Genomic DNA, 15,107 nt, shown 5'->3' with positions numbered 1-15,107 from the left:
GGTGTAATCTTTGCTGCATATTTGAGGAATTGAGATTTCCCTGTGCCAGGATCCCCAACCAATAAAAGATGAGGTTCACCTCTGGCTCGTGTTCCTGCAGCATCAGTCCTTTGAATCCCACCAGCCAGTACCAAGGCCACAGCAGCTTTACTAGATACATCCTGAAAACTTGAGGGCATAAACTGGCCAATATTTCATTCCTTCCTGCAAAGGAATCACTGTTAATAGTGTTCCCCCAAACCTCCAAATTCCTTTCGGACCTCCTCATCCATGATGATCCCTGCAGACTGCTCATTGTTTACTTGGACATAATTGGCTTTCAGGACCATCTCCACTTCACAGCGCACATCTCGCTGAAAGGGCTTCCACCGTTGCATTACAACCCCATACATAGTGAGGTCATCACCAGATTTGCAAGTGTCTACTACGTCATCTCCTAGGACAGTGATGGTGAACCTATGACACGCATGTCAGAGGTGACACACGAACTCATTTTTTTGGTTGATTTTTCTTTGTTAAATGGCATTTAAATATATAAAATAAATATCAAAAAATATAAGTTTTTGTTTTACTATGGTTGCAAATATAAAAAAAATTTCTATATGTGACATGTCACCAGAGTTAAGTTAGGGTTTTTCCAAATGCTGACACGCCAAGCTCAAAAAGTTCATCATCACTGTCCTAGGATAACCTTCATGGATCGTGGAATACTTCCAATAGCCAGCCCTTGAACCTGTTCCTGAATTTTGATTTCCTGATCATCTCTTCACTTGGTTGGAGATGAAGGTAAGTCTGAGAGGCAAGTGAATTTTGAAGAATCACAGCTCTCCAAGCTGGGGCATGAGGAGGGCCGGCAGAAGGTATAATACTGCTCACAGTCAGCCCTGACCACAAATACATACTTGCATTTGTTACACATGTAATCCCGTCCACACTCCAGGATCTTCACCAGACTTGTTCCAATCACGGTCCCAGTGACAGATAAAAAGTCACCAGCTCAGGGCAAACGGGCAAACCTGATATCCTGGCATGAAGATTCTGCTTCAGGGAGACCCCCTCGGGCTGAAAAAGGGACTCGAGAATCGTCATGGCTGATCTTCGCAGTGAGTTATCAAGAACAGTTAGTACTTCATTGGGGAATGCATTGAAATACTCCCCAATTTCCATGTTGGTCTCAAAAAGGGTCATGGCATTAACCACAACTGGGTAATGAGCATTTTCATCTCTTTCCTTCAGGATTAAAAGAATATCTTGACCAACCAGTGCAATTCGATCACTAGTCACCTTGAATGTAGGTGAGGGCGAATACGCAGTGTCAGGAGCCACTTGGGGTGCGCTCTCCCGAGGCGCAGGGGCACCGGGAGCTCCGGCCGGCGGTGGGGTCATGCCTCCGGCCCTGGAGCGCCGGGAGGCCTGCGGAGGCGGGGGCGGGAGCGGGGGGCGGGGAAGGGCGCGAACGCGGGGGGGTGGAGGGGATGGGGGGGGTGAGGCAAACGCGCTACGCGAGGAGCCGCTCTGCTGGGGGTTGGGCCCGCGCTCCGCCCAACTTCGCAGCTCAGGCGGCTCTTCCAGGTGGGGAGGGGAGGGGGCGCGCCTCCCCATTGATTTTAGAGAGAGAAACACGTCATTGGGTTACCTTCTGCAGGAGCCCTGACCAGGGCGGGCGGGGAGGAGCCCGTAACCCAGAAACGCGCTCTTGCCCTTGACAGGAATTGAACCTGGGAGCCTGTGGTCCACAGGCCGATGTTCTACCCGCTGAGCCGAACCGGCTAGGGCCTGCTGTTACTTTATTTTTTATTTTGGGGGGGCCTGATGTTACTTTAAATGCTCAAAGCCTAAAGGAAAAAATCAGACTCGCTTCAATTCATTTTAAGGTTTAATAACAAAGCTTGATATAGTTGACGCTTTTCATCCAACCTAAGACGCCAATGATTGTAAAATTCACATTGTGTTATGTATCATTACAAAAATACTTTCTTAGCACTTACAATTTTTATTTTATATTTCGTGAAAGCACTGCTTTAGGCTTATTTTAAAAGATTATCTTCTATTACTCTTGTGCATTCATTTAAAAAAAGAAAACTTCATATTCATTCTGAAGCTCTTCTGAATCACTTTTCAATTCAAAGCTGATGTCTGTGTTTTTCCATATAACATTGTCCTCTGTGCCACAAAAGCATTAAGAATACTGCTTTTCCTGCAAGCAGGTCCATTATTGTCTGTAGGGGTTTTTGTGTTTTTTTTTTTTTCTCTCCAAACTGCTGACGTTCACACAGTAAATTTTGATGCCATAGCTTCCATGCTCTTCTGCAGGTGTCAGTGGAAGGTTTCAGACAAGTATAACAGGCACGGGCTACCACAGCTACAGCGTGACTCAGGCCTGGCTGACAGCAATTGTCAGCTGCATCATGATTGCAAAGATACTGAAACATGAAAAAATAGGTATCACTGAATTGGTGAAAAAGAATAGTACAAAAACAGAAAACCATAGCCTAATCTCATATATGAAATACTAGAGGCCAGGTGCACAACATTTGTGCAGTGTGTGTGTGTGGGGCGGGGGGAGGGGGGTCCCCTTACCCAGCCTGAACCCTCTCACAGTCCAGGACCCCTGGGGGGGGAGATACCCGCCTGCCAGCTTAGGCCTGCTTGGACATTCCCCTCCCTCCAACCCCCCCAGGAGTCTGAGCCCCTCAGCCACCGCTGCTGCACTTGCCAGCTGTGAGTCGACTTCTGGCTGAGCTGTGCTCCCCCTGTGGGAGTGCACTGACTACCAGGGGGAAGCTCCTGCATCGAGCGTCCGCCCCCTAGTGGTCAGTGCACATCATAGCGACTGGTCATTTCACCATTCAGTTGATTTGCATATTACCCTTTTATTATATAGGATGGGTGCAAACATTCTAGATAGTGTGTTAGCAACCATAATCTGGCAATGTATCAGGAAAAAATCATGACCAAACACCAGACCTTCAATTCTGAGGATCAGTTGGGCAAATTACAGGAAGAAAAATTGAATGAAGATAGTCAAGCCATTACTAAAATAGTTTGGTATCACTTTTTAGAAAAACGGTACTTGATCTGGGTGCCCATAGACCTGAATTACACTCCTAATTCCGTCCCTAATGTCACTCCTGGGTCTCAATGTCCTCAAGTAAAAGGAGGGCATACTCAATGTCCTTTTCTGCTCTGCTAGAATGGAGTCCATGAGTCATCCACTAAGAATCCAGCCCGGGTTTTGTATAGGATTTTGTGCAAGTCAAACCCTGGGTTACTCAAGTAGAAAACTGGTCACACTACCCAATAAATCTGTCTGCGCTTTAATTTCACACAACAGTGCAGAGTCTAATCACAACTCAAATGGAAATAAAAAATTACCAGGTTCCCCTCCCCAACTTATTCCAGACAAATATGCATGTCCTGGCTCCTTTCTAACCCCCATAAAAGCCCCAGTAGGCTTCCTATGCAATAGCCTTCAGAGAGAGTCACAAGACCAGGTTTTCAACTTGTTTTTATTGCCACCTTGGAGCCTTCTCACACACACATTCACTCTGCATTCTTCCCTTGAACTTCTTTTACTTAAAATGAATGTACATATATTTATTTAATGTTTCATTGTGGGAAAATGTGCATAACATGAAACGTGCCCTTTTAGCCATTTTAAGTGTAAAGGCAAGGAGCATTAAGTATATCCATGCTGTTGTACAACCTACTTTACTTTTAACATTTAAAAAAATAAATAACCACATGCCCTGAGTAACAAATTCAAATAGCACCTAAATGTATCAAATGAAAATCTTCCTGTCATTCATGTTAAAGGAAATGGCTCTTAAATTTCTTGTAAATTCTTAGTTTTAAATTCATATATTGGTATACTCAGTAAATACTCAAAAATACTTATACAAGCAGATTTTTTATTTTTAAAGAATTATGCACATTGTGCTGCCCCTTGCTTTTTTCATATAACAAAACATCATGGAGCTGTTTCTAAGTCAATACATACATCTCTCCCTCCGTCTTTCTGTTGTGTGATTCTGAAGTAATTATGTGATTAACCAGCATCCTATTAATAGCATCATGTTGTTTCTAGTTTTTCGTCGCTATTATTTTGTTGTTACTATTGTTTTGCTAATACAGACGGTATTACAATGACTATCCTTGAATATATAACTTGTCGTACATTAGCTACTACATTTGAAGTCCGGGGAATTGCAGGATCAAAGCAGATGTGCATGAAGCTGGTTTATTTTTAAAGATTCTCTTGGTAAAGAATAAGCAATGTGAGTGGTATTGTTTTTCCAATCATCACTTTCAACTATGTTATGTTAAATACCCGTTGGGCTCTTAAGCATGTCTTGAGCAATTTCCATAACTTGCCAGTCCATTTAAAACTTCAAAGCTGATTCAAAGCTTTCCCCTTCTTTGGAGAGATTTGGAAGGGCTCCTTCAACGAATGAAACGGAGGAGGAATGGAGATGATGGGAAAGCCAAACATCTTGACTTGAAACATCTCTGTGGGCCATGCTGCTTCTCTGGCTAATTCGGGCAGATGGTTGATGTTATTTGCTGGCAAGCATCAAGATTTTGAGTTCTTCGTGAGGCCTCCCTCTCTGTTGTAGTTCCCCCACGTGGATGATGCAGTTCTGACTCAGCCTCTTCCACTCGCTACCTTACTTCCCACCACTGGACGGCTGGGGTCCTTCACGTCACAGTTGTTGCTCCTTGAATGGGTAACCTTCTTGGATGGAGTGCTGCAAGATAATTCAAGCCCAGACACCTTCCGCAGGGCCCTCTCAATCCATAGGACAACCACGTGTCCTTGCCACACAAGGTCATGGAAAGCTAGCCACTGTGTACTTTATCCAACTCTTTCTTCCATGTCAGGTAGGCACCCAGGGAAAGATATTAGTAAACCTGTCCATGCCTGAGCAGACCTCTCTTAGGAAAGGAAATGTCTATCTCCCTTTCTTGCTGGCAGCCCTAATTTTTGTTAATGATCCTCTTGGCACCCCATTCACTTGGATTCAAGGACAGGAAAGCATCCCTCATTCCCCAAAGGAAAAGAGAAAAGCCTCTCAGAGTGATCACTGTTGTCTTTTCTCACAGGACCAGGGACCACCGCTGAGCATTCCCCTGTTCCTTCCAGTCTTCTTAATTTAACTCGGCATTTTGGTTGGGTGGTCTTGCTAGTAGCAGTGCCAGTTTTGTTTCCTTCAAGGTGACCAGTTGATGGCTCTCCTGGAAATGTATACATATCTTAATTTTTTTGTTTTTTTGTTTCCTAGTGTCTTGTGGATCACCTTTGGGTTTAAATGCAATTTAGAAACAGAAAATGTCCCTCTCAATTTCTTGTTATATGCATTTAGCTACTTATAAATTACTCCCCGAAAAGTAACACCACATACAGCATATGGAAATTCCTGGTTTGCCTAAGCCCTTCATAACATTCCTTGCAATCATTCTGAAAGGAGATGTGATCAAAGTTTATGAAATAATGAAGAGTGTGGATGAGGCAACCAGAGAGTGCCGACTCTCCATTAAATCGCAAAGTATGTAAATTGTGAAACAGGAAAAATTTAATAAGCAAGCAGTATACACAGTAGGTTAGGGACTGAGAGAATCCATTCCTCAATGAGACCATGCAAATTGAAAAAGGATTTAGAGGAAATTGAAGAGGGATGAACCAAGATAGAGTCTTTCTTAGGGAAAAATAAAAATTCAGAGGATTTGTCATATCTTTCTGAGGTCATGGAGTACAGCTGAACATTCACACAATATGTGCTTAGGTTTCACTCTAATAGTAGAGCCCTCAGCTGAGTGGATAATGGAGACGATACAGTCTCACCTCCCAAAAGTGGGGGGCCCAGTACATCAGATCCTGCTTAGGGTTCTCTGGGGCTCATTCAGTTGTCCAGCCATGCCGGAACTCTTTGTCCCAAACTCAGATGTCAGTCTACACACCTCAAAGGAAATCATTTCACTCCTCCCTACTGGGCCGCTGACAAACTGCTGTTTCCACTGGCACTCTCACACACTTGGGTGGAGAGGGGCACTGTACACGTTTTGGAAGTTTGTCATTGTTAATTGAAGAGTCCAGCTCCAGGCCAATATCCTATGTGTAATATTTCAGACTCGGTCATAAGAAATTATGAGGTTTTGCCTGGCAGGCCTCATGGGGAGAAGCACCCCTCCCACAGCAGACTTGCACTGCCAATACATTACACTTTTCTCTACTTCCGCTCAGTACTTTTCTACTACTCAGCCTTCCTTCCCTCTCCCGCCCCTGGCCCACGGGTCCATAAAGAGGCCGGCGCTTTTGTTCAGGGCCCTTTGACAGTGAGATGATTTCCCCTATATGTACTACATCCACCTGAAAAGTTTTCAAAATATGTACATTAACAACCTAAATGCCCAGCAATGAGGATTGTATCAAAACATTTTGCATCTATAAGATACTAGAGGCCCGGTGCACAAAAATTTGTGCACTCAGGGGGAAGGGAGGGGGGTCCCTCAGCCCGGCCTGTGCCCTCTCGAAGTCTGGGACCCCTTGGGAGATAACGACCTGCTGGCTTAAGCCTGCTCCCGGGTGGCAGAGGGCAGGCCCAATCCCTAGGTGCAGCCCCTGGTGAGGCTCAGAGCAGGGCTGATTGGGGAGTTGGGGCACCGCCCCTGTCATGCACAGAGCAGGGCGGATCGGGAGGTTGCGATGCCACCCTCAGTCATGCTCAGGGTAGGGCTGATTGGGGGATTGGGGCACCGCCCCCTGTCACACTCAAGGCAGGGTCGATGGGGAGGTTGCAGCGCCACCCCCTGTCACGCACAGAGCAGGGCCAATCGGGGTTGGGGCGCTGCCCCCTGTCACTCACAGAGCAGGGCCCATCAGGGGGGTTGGGGCTCCGTACCCTGTCACGCACAGAGCAGGGTCGATTAGGGGGTTGGGGAGCTCCCCCCTGTCACGCACAGAGCAGGGCCCATCAGGGGGTTGGGGCACCACAGCCTGTCACACACAGAGCTGCAGGGCGATCATGGGGTTTGGGTGCTGCCCCCTGTCACTCTGATCCTGGTGCTGGGAGGCATATTACCTTTTTACTATATAGAGGCCTGGTGCACGGGTGGGGGCCAGCTGGTTTGCCCTGAAGGGTGTCCTGGATCAGGGTGGGGGTCCCCACTGGGGTGCCTGGCCAGCCTGGATGAGGGGTTGATGGCTGTTTGCAGCTGGTCACATACCCTTCAGGGTGGGGGTCCCCACTGGGGTGCCTGGCCAGTCTGGGTGAGGGGCTGAGGGCTGTTTTCAGGCTGGCATGTGACTGAAGCTCCCAACCGCTCCTTTTTTTCTTTTTCTTTTTTATTCTGGGCCAGCTTTAGCTCTGAGGCTCCAGCTCTTAGGCCTCCACCGCTAAAAGCAGGTTTCTGGCCTTTGTTTACCTTCTGTATTTGAAACAATGTTGCGATCCTGCTGGCTGAAGCCGGGCGACTAAAGCAGGTTTCTGGGGTTTTGTTTAGCTTCTATATTTGTAACATAGTTGCTTAGAGTTGCAGCTCAGAGGCCAGCAGCGGCAGGCGGGGAACATTGGAGTCCTCCATCACTGAAGCAAGCAAGCCTCATGTTAGTTTCAAGCTGCCTGGCTGCCGGCCGCCATCTTGGCTGGCAGTTAATTTGCATATCACCCTGATTAGCCAATGGGAAGGGTAGCGGTCGTACGCTAATTACCATGTGTCTCTTTTATTAGATAAGATAATAATTTTAGATATTAAAAATGACAGTGGAGGTAAATGAAAAGATGCCCATTATAGATGGTTCAAAGCAGAACGTTTTCTATATTTGCATTCATATAAAAAGAAATATGCAAACAAAATAGTTACCAGCTGTTACCTCCACAACATTACCAAGGGTTACCTCTGGGTGGTGAGGTTATGTATTAATTTTCTTACCTATCTGTATTTTCTAATCTAGGATGAACAGGTATTATTTTTGTAATAAGAAAAAAGACATAAAAATTATTTTTAATGTGTATGAGCACATTAAATGAGCAATTCTATATCTTGACATTTTAAGCATGCATGAAACGATTTAGCTAAAGTAATGTTTATCGAAAATTTTTTTATAGTAGAGAAAAATGTAGAAATAACTCAATTGCTAATGGTAAGACATTGGGAAAATAAATTTTAATACATTAATAGATTATAATATTAGGCAACTAAATGTTTAATTATTTGAAAAGAAGTTCATAATGTATTAATAGGTTATTGTTTTTTAAAGGCAGGTTATACAATAGTGTATTTCCATACCTTTTGACCCCAAAACTCAAACTTTTAGGAAATACTGGCAAAAAGAAACAAGTATAAATATCTTGATTGTATCATTTCAGTGAAATTTTAGAAGTTACACTAAATTTGCCCTAGCTGGTTTGGCTCAGTGGATAGAGCATCGGCCTGTAGACTCAAGGGTCCCAGGTTCGATTCCGGTCAAGGGCATGTGCCTTGGTTGCGGGCACATCCCCAATAGGGAGTGTGCAGGAGGCAGCTGATCAATATTTCTCTCTCATCGATGTTTCTGACACTCTGTCCCTCTCCCTTCCTCTCTGTAAAAAATCAATAAAATATATTAAAAATTTTTTAAAAAAAGAAGTTACACTAAATTTATCCATGGAGAATGACAAAAAAAAAAAATAATAATGACATAGGCTACTAAGCAACCTTTTAAAAAAATGAAATAAATTTCTATGTGCTAACATGAAAAATGTCATGATCTATTCTTAAATGAAAATATACACGTATGAAGGGGTTATAAAATACATTCTAAATTGTATATCTCTATGCTGGTTTGATAGCTATATGAAAGCATCTATCCTTCCTATATAATAAAGCAGTAATATGCAAATTGACCCTCACACCCTCGTGTGACAAGGTGGCCACCCCCACATCATCACAAGATGACTGGCAGGGGAGAGCAGTTGGGGGAGATCGGGCTGGCTGGGGAGCAGTTAGGTGTCAATCAGGCTGGCAGGGAAGTGGTTAGGGGGCTACCAGGCAGGCAGGCAGAAGTGGTTAAGGGCAATCAGGCAGGCAGGCAGGCAAGTGGTTAGGAGCCATCGGTTCCAGATTATGAGAGGGATGTCTGACTGCCAGCAGTCAGACATCCCCTGAGGGGTCCCATTGGAGAGGGTGCAGGCTGGGCTGAGGGACACCACCCCCCACTCAGTGCACAAATTTCATGCACCAGGCCTCTAGTATCTTTTTTAAACAGAAAAAAAAATATTTAAAAAGCACATTTAATATATGTGTATATGAGAATGTAATATGCGTAGCAAAAAAATATGAAAGAATATTTCTCGAAATGATGACAGTGGTTATTTCTGGGTGGTGAGATTAGAGCTGTATTTTATTTTGTTATTTTTGCTATTCAATATTCTTTGAGATTTTTAAAATAAATATATTACTTCATAATAAGAAAAATTAAAACTGCTTTAAATTTTAGGACTTTCATTTAGTTTTCATTCCTAATAATCCAATTGGCCCTGCCCAGGGTTGCCCACAGCCCCTATGTTCCCCACTATGGAAATGCAGCTTCTCACAGGCAGAGGCAGCTTAGTTCAAAGCAAAAAAGACAAAGAAGTCCATTCACAAAAGATCACAGATTATATAATTGTATTTATACAAAAGCCCAGAATAGGGTAATCTACATGTAGAGAAAGTAGGTTAGCCGTTGCTTAGGGCAGTAGAAGGAAGGGGGAGTGAGAACTGGGGGGAGGGGTGATAGCTAAAGAATATGGGGTTTTCTTTTTTTTAATGCCATTTTATGTTGGAGAATATACTCTACAGTGGTCTAACAGGATGTTAGATTTCAAGAAAGCTCCACAATATCTGAGCCGCTGCTTTATTATTCCCATTTTTGAGATGAGGAAACAGAACAGATAGAGTGTGTTGGTCACATGGCTTGCAAGTGGAGGCAAGAAGCCGGTCTGCCTCCGCAGTCCACACCCTTTCTGCACGGTGACCTTCAGTTGTGTTGGAGATAGGCAAGAAAGGATCTTTCTTCCCAAGGGCCTAAAAATGATACCCCCTCTTTTAAAAAAGATATGGTGCCCTAACTGGTTTGGCTCAGTGGATAGAGCATCAGCCTGCGGACTGAAGGGTCCCAGGTTTGATTCCAGTCAATAAAAATATATTTTTAAAAAATATGGTAATATATATAAAAAAAAGTACTAATTGAACCATTATTACGTGTACAGTTCTGTAGCATCAAGCACATTCACATTTTAAAAATATATATATTTTTATTGATTTCAGAGAGGAAGGAAGAGGGAAAAAAGATAGAAGCATCAGTGATGAGAAAGAATCATTGATCAGCTGCCTCCTGCACACCCCACACTGAGGATGGAGCCCGCAACTTTGGCCTGTGCCCTGACTGGGAATTGAACAATGACCTCCTTGTTCATACTAGTAGGTCAACACTCAACCACTAAAACACGCCAGCTGGGCACATTCACATTTCTTGTGCAACCATCATCACTACCCTCTCCAGAACTTTTTCATCTTCCCCCACTGAAACTCGTCACCCATTAAAAAATAACTCCCCATTTTTCCCACCCCTCCCTCCAACCCCAGGCAACCATCATTCTACTTCTCTCAGTATGAATTTGACTACTCTAGGTCCCTCATATAAATGGAATTATACAATATTTGTCATTGGTGACTGGCTGATTTCACTTAGCATAATGTTTTCAAGGTTCATCCATGAATTAGACCAGTGATGGCGAACCTTTTGAGCTCGGCATGTCAGCATTTTGAGAAACCCTAACTTAACTCTGGTGCCGTGTCACATATAGAAATTTTTTGATATTTGCAATCATAGTAAAACAAAGACTTATATTTTTGATATTTATTTTATATATTTAAATGCCATTTAACAAAGAAAAATCAACCAAAAAAATGAGTTCGCGTGTCACCTCTGACACGCGTGTCATAGGTTCGCCATCACTGAGTTAGACTTTCATTCCTTTTTAAGACTGGATAATTAATATTCCATTATATGTATATACCATATTTTGTTTTTCCATTCATCTAGTGATGGACACTTTGATTGCTTCCACCTTTTTTTTTTTTTTTTTTTGCCTGCTGCAGATAATGCTGGTACAGACACAAATATAGAAATATCTGTTTGAGTCCCTGCTTTCAATTCGTTATGGTATATACACAAGATTGGAATTGCTGGATCATATGTAATTCTACATTTTATTCTCACTGGGTGAAGTTTCTTGAGGAAATAAAATTACCTTAAAATTGACTGGGGTAATGGTTGCAGGTATCTGTGAAAGTACTGAAAACTGCTGAGTTGTAAAGTTTAAATGGGTGAATTGTATGCTACTTGAATAAATATACCTTTTTTTTTTAAAGCAAAAAAGACATTTGCTTAAGAGCACTATAGGCTGAGCCCGTCTCAACTTTCATCCATAAGAAGGTCTAGACAACCAGCAAGCTTCCCAACCTCAAAGGACTGGCAATTTGCATCAACTGTGCTGGATTCTGGACACCTAGTTTCGGGGTGTCTGGTGCTCATTAAAACTCTCCCTCTGGCCACAGTGCATTATATATTCAGTGATGAAGTGGGTTGGAGAACGTCCATTTTATTAATTTAATTATTCTTAATATAATGTTTACTTCTGTTTCCCACAGGTGTTCCCCTCTGTATCTTGTTCCTGCCTGTCCTGTGGAACTCACTGTCTGACAAGTGAGGCCTAGGAGGCAGGTTCCCTACGAAGACTCATAATGGTAACCCTTTCCAGTGACCTCCCATCATCTTAGCAGGCACCAACAAACGATGTCTCTTACCTTTTAAAGGCTTGCTGAGGATTGAAAGGTAACCTTAGAGTCATTTTGGTGCATGACTGTAACATGAAAAAAATATATAAGCTAACAATAATCTACTAATTACTGTGACTCAGTACCTCTGGTTCACAAAGACCAGTGTCCACACATGCAAGGAGTAGGAATCTTCCCACTCACGTTGTAAGATATTGTTTAGTTTGTGTTTCTGAAACAGCTCATTACCTGTTGTGTTATTGAAATTCTAGAGTATATCTGCCCTTCTCATTCAAAGATGATGCTATTTCTGCTTTTATTTCTTGGAATGAATTTTCCACATTAACATTATTTTTGTTGTTTGTTAATCCTCACCTGAGGGTATATTTCCATTGATTTTAGATAGAGTAGAAAAGAAGGAGAGAGGAAAGGTGGGAGGGTGGGAGAGAGAGAGAGAGAGAGAGAGAGAGAGAGAGAGAGAGAGAGAGATTTCAATGTGAAAGAGATACATTGATTGGTTGCCTCCTGCACGCACCCTATGCAGGATCGAATCTGCAACCCAACTACGTGCCCTCAACCAGGAATCAAACCCATGACTCTTCAGGTATGTGGGCCAATGCTCTAACCACTGAGAACACTGACCAGGACATATTGACATCATTTTTAAGTTTTTCAGATATGCTCCTAGTGTTCATATGAATATTCACTTCATCTCTATGAGCTTCTTTCTTCATTTTTAAAATGAAAAAGTTAAAGTAGAATATCTTTGCAGTCTTCGTCAGTCAGTAATTGAATACTGAGTAAGTTTACAGAGAGAAGTATATAGAATATTTTACTTCTCTTAAGGAGTTTAGCCTCTATTGAGAACCTTCCCTCCACTCCCCACCCCCCGCCCCCTTTTATTTTTTACCCAGTGTCACTGACTCTTAACCATCAGGCACTATTGCCTCTGATGAGGCCAGCAATGAAGAAAACACACAATCTAACTCCAATATACCTGTCTAGTTATTTCCCATTGCTCTCCTGAAAGATCCATGCAGCTTTATCAATATGGACTGCTTGCTCTGATTCCTGCCTCCAAGCTTATGCTTATGCTCATGCTCATTTCCTCTTCCCTGGAATATCTTCCTATCTCTGCCCTTTGAGATGCCACCCTTTAAAGACTAGGTCAAGTTCCCTTTTCTCTGTGAAGATTTTACTGAATAGTCCTTAAAAACAGAAACCACAGCATATTTCTGTATCCTCAGATTCTGTCATAAAACCTTAAGCCAAAATATTTGTGGTAATATCCTCATTTGAATTGTCATCTATGTAAATGTATCATCTCCACTACAAAGCTACAAATTTCTTGAAGTCAGTGACCATGCGTATAATTCTTTAACTTTCTAACAATGAAGAACACCAAAAATTGAAGTTTGATAGTGAGAATCACAACCCTATTGCCTCTGAGTTCCGGAATGTAGAAATATCAATCCAGAAGTCAGATAATAATACAAATACCAGCTTTTTATTGTAATGCTAGATTGGAGAACACAGCCTGTATTAGAGGTCAAAGTCACTTTCACAATCCCTCTTCCCAAATTGAAGTTAATTATAGGCAGAAATTGTACAACCACAAGCAGGGTCTGTTCCAACTAATCTACAATACAAAGAAGAAAAGAATGCACATCTCCTGTGGGCAACATCATTCCAAAAGAAAGTCAAGGAGGGACTTGGCCAAATGAATGCAATAACTCTTTTTCTAAAATAGCAATCATATAAACCATTCTACCTCCCCTAAGAAACAAGTGGGAGGTGAAAGTAAAAAGGATTGCTGCTCTTCTGAGAAGATTGATAACACTTCTGAGAAAACAGAAAAACTATATTTTGGAGGAAGGTAAGAAAATACAGAGAGGAAGAGGTTGGTATCTCCTATACTTGATTAATTTTTGTGAAAATATAATAATAAAAGAATGAATGCCAGGAGAAACCAAGGTAGTAGCATAGGTAAACACCGGAGTTTGCTGCCTCGAACAACCACTTCAAAAATACAACTAAAAGATGGAACAGACATCATCCAGAACCACAGGAAGGCTGGCTAAGTGGAAATTCTACAACTAGAAGGAAAGAGAAAAGCATACAGAGACTCAGAGGAGGCGCAGTGCGGAAGTAAAATACTAAGGTGCGGAGGTGCATGTGGAGCGGGCTTGCAGCGGAGGGTGCGGTTGTCGTTTTCAATCAGGAGGGATTCTCAGGCTCTGAGCTCCAGTTCCAGGCGAGTCTCTAGGGACCCAGACTCATACGGGAGAAGTGGGACTGTCTGGCATCGGTCAGAACTCGAGGGTAGCTTTCTCTCCGAGGGGCTTGCAGCAATTACTGGGATATTGAGAAGCGGTGACTCTGAGGGCAGGATTGAGAGCAGCCATAACTGCTATCCCCACCCTGTTGATTCCGTGGGACCCGCCCGCCCAAGCCCTGCAGGGAGGCTTTTGCTGGATAGCCTCAGGCAAAGGCTAGATTAGCACCTCCCTAGAGATCCAGGAGCCCGGAAACCCAGAGGTCAGAGTGATACCATCCAGTTTACAGCTCTGTGGAACCATAAAGGACACACTCAGGGGGCAGACTCAGTGAGCACCAAAGCCCCATTGAAGCAAGTCTTGCCCCAGAGGGGTGTCTCCAGCACAGAAGTTCTCCCACTGCAGACACAGCTGATTCTCACCGCCAATTGGCCTGGAGGTCAATACCTCCCAGTGATACCTACAACAATCAAGGCTTAACTACAACAAGACTGTGCACAAAGCCCACAAGGGGGTGCACCAAGAGTGTCCTCCTCAGGTAATTGGGGAGGCTGAACTACTGGGCCCTAGAGGACACTCAGCACAGAAAACCACTTTATCAACACAGGGAAGCATAAAAAATGCGGAGACAAAGAAAAAGGACACAAATGACAGAAATGGAGGAAAGCAAACTACTGGATATAGAGTGCAAAACCACACTTTTAAGGTTTTTCAAGAATTTTCTGGACACTGCCGATAAACTTAATGAGATCTACAAGAAGTCTAATGAGACCCTTGAGATTGTGATAAAGGACTAACTAGAAATTAAGCATACACTGACTGAAATAAAGAATATTATACAGACTCCCAACAGCAGACTAGAGGATTGCAAGAATCAAGTCAATGATCTGAAATACGAAGAAGCAAAAAACACCCAACCAGAAAAGCAAAATGAAAAAAGAATCCGAAAATACGAAGATAGTGTAAGAAGCCTCTGGGACAGCTTCAAGCACACCAACATCCGAATTAAAGGGGTGCCAGAAGAAGAGAGAG

General features: G+C 43.1%; 1 pseudogene; it reads right to left on the bottom strand.

Annotated features, from left to right (window-relative positions):
- Positions 1-114: 114 nt before the first annotated feature.
- Positions 115-1,386, bottom strand: LOC118675731 (annotated as a pseudogene).
- Between the last annotated feature and the right edge of the window lie 13,721 nt (positions 1,387-15,107).

The sequence above is a fragment of the Myotis myotis genome, unplaced genomic scaffold, assembly GCF_014108235.1.
Source record: "Myotis myotis isolate mMyoMyo1 unplaced genomic scaffold, mMyoMyo1.p scaffold_m19_p_2, whole genome shotgun sequence".
Taxonomy (NCBI): Eukaryota; Metazoa; Chordata; class Mammalia; order Chiroptera; family Vespertilionidae; genus Myotis; species Myotis myotis.
The sequence above is the reverse complement of the archived record's forward strand: the minus strand, read 5'-3'. Positions and strand labels throughout refer to the sequence as shown.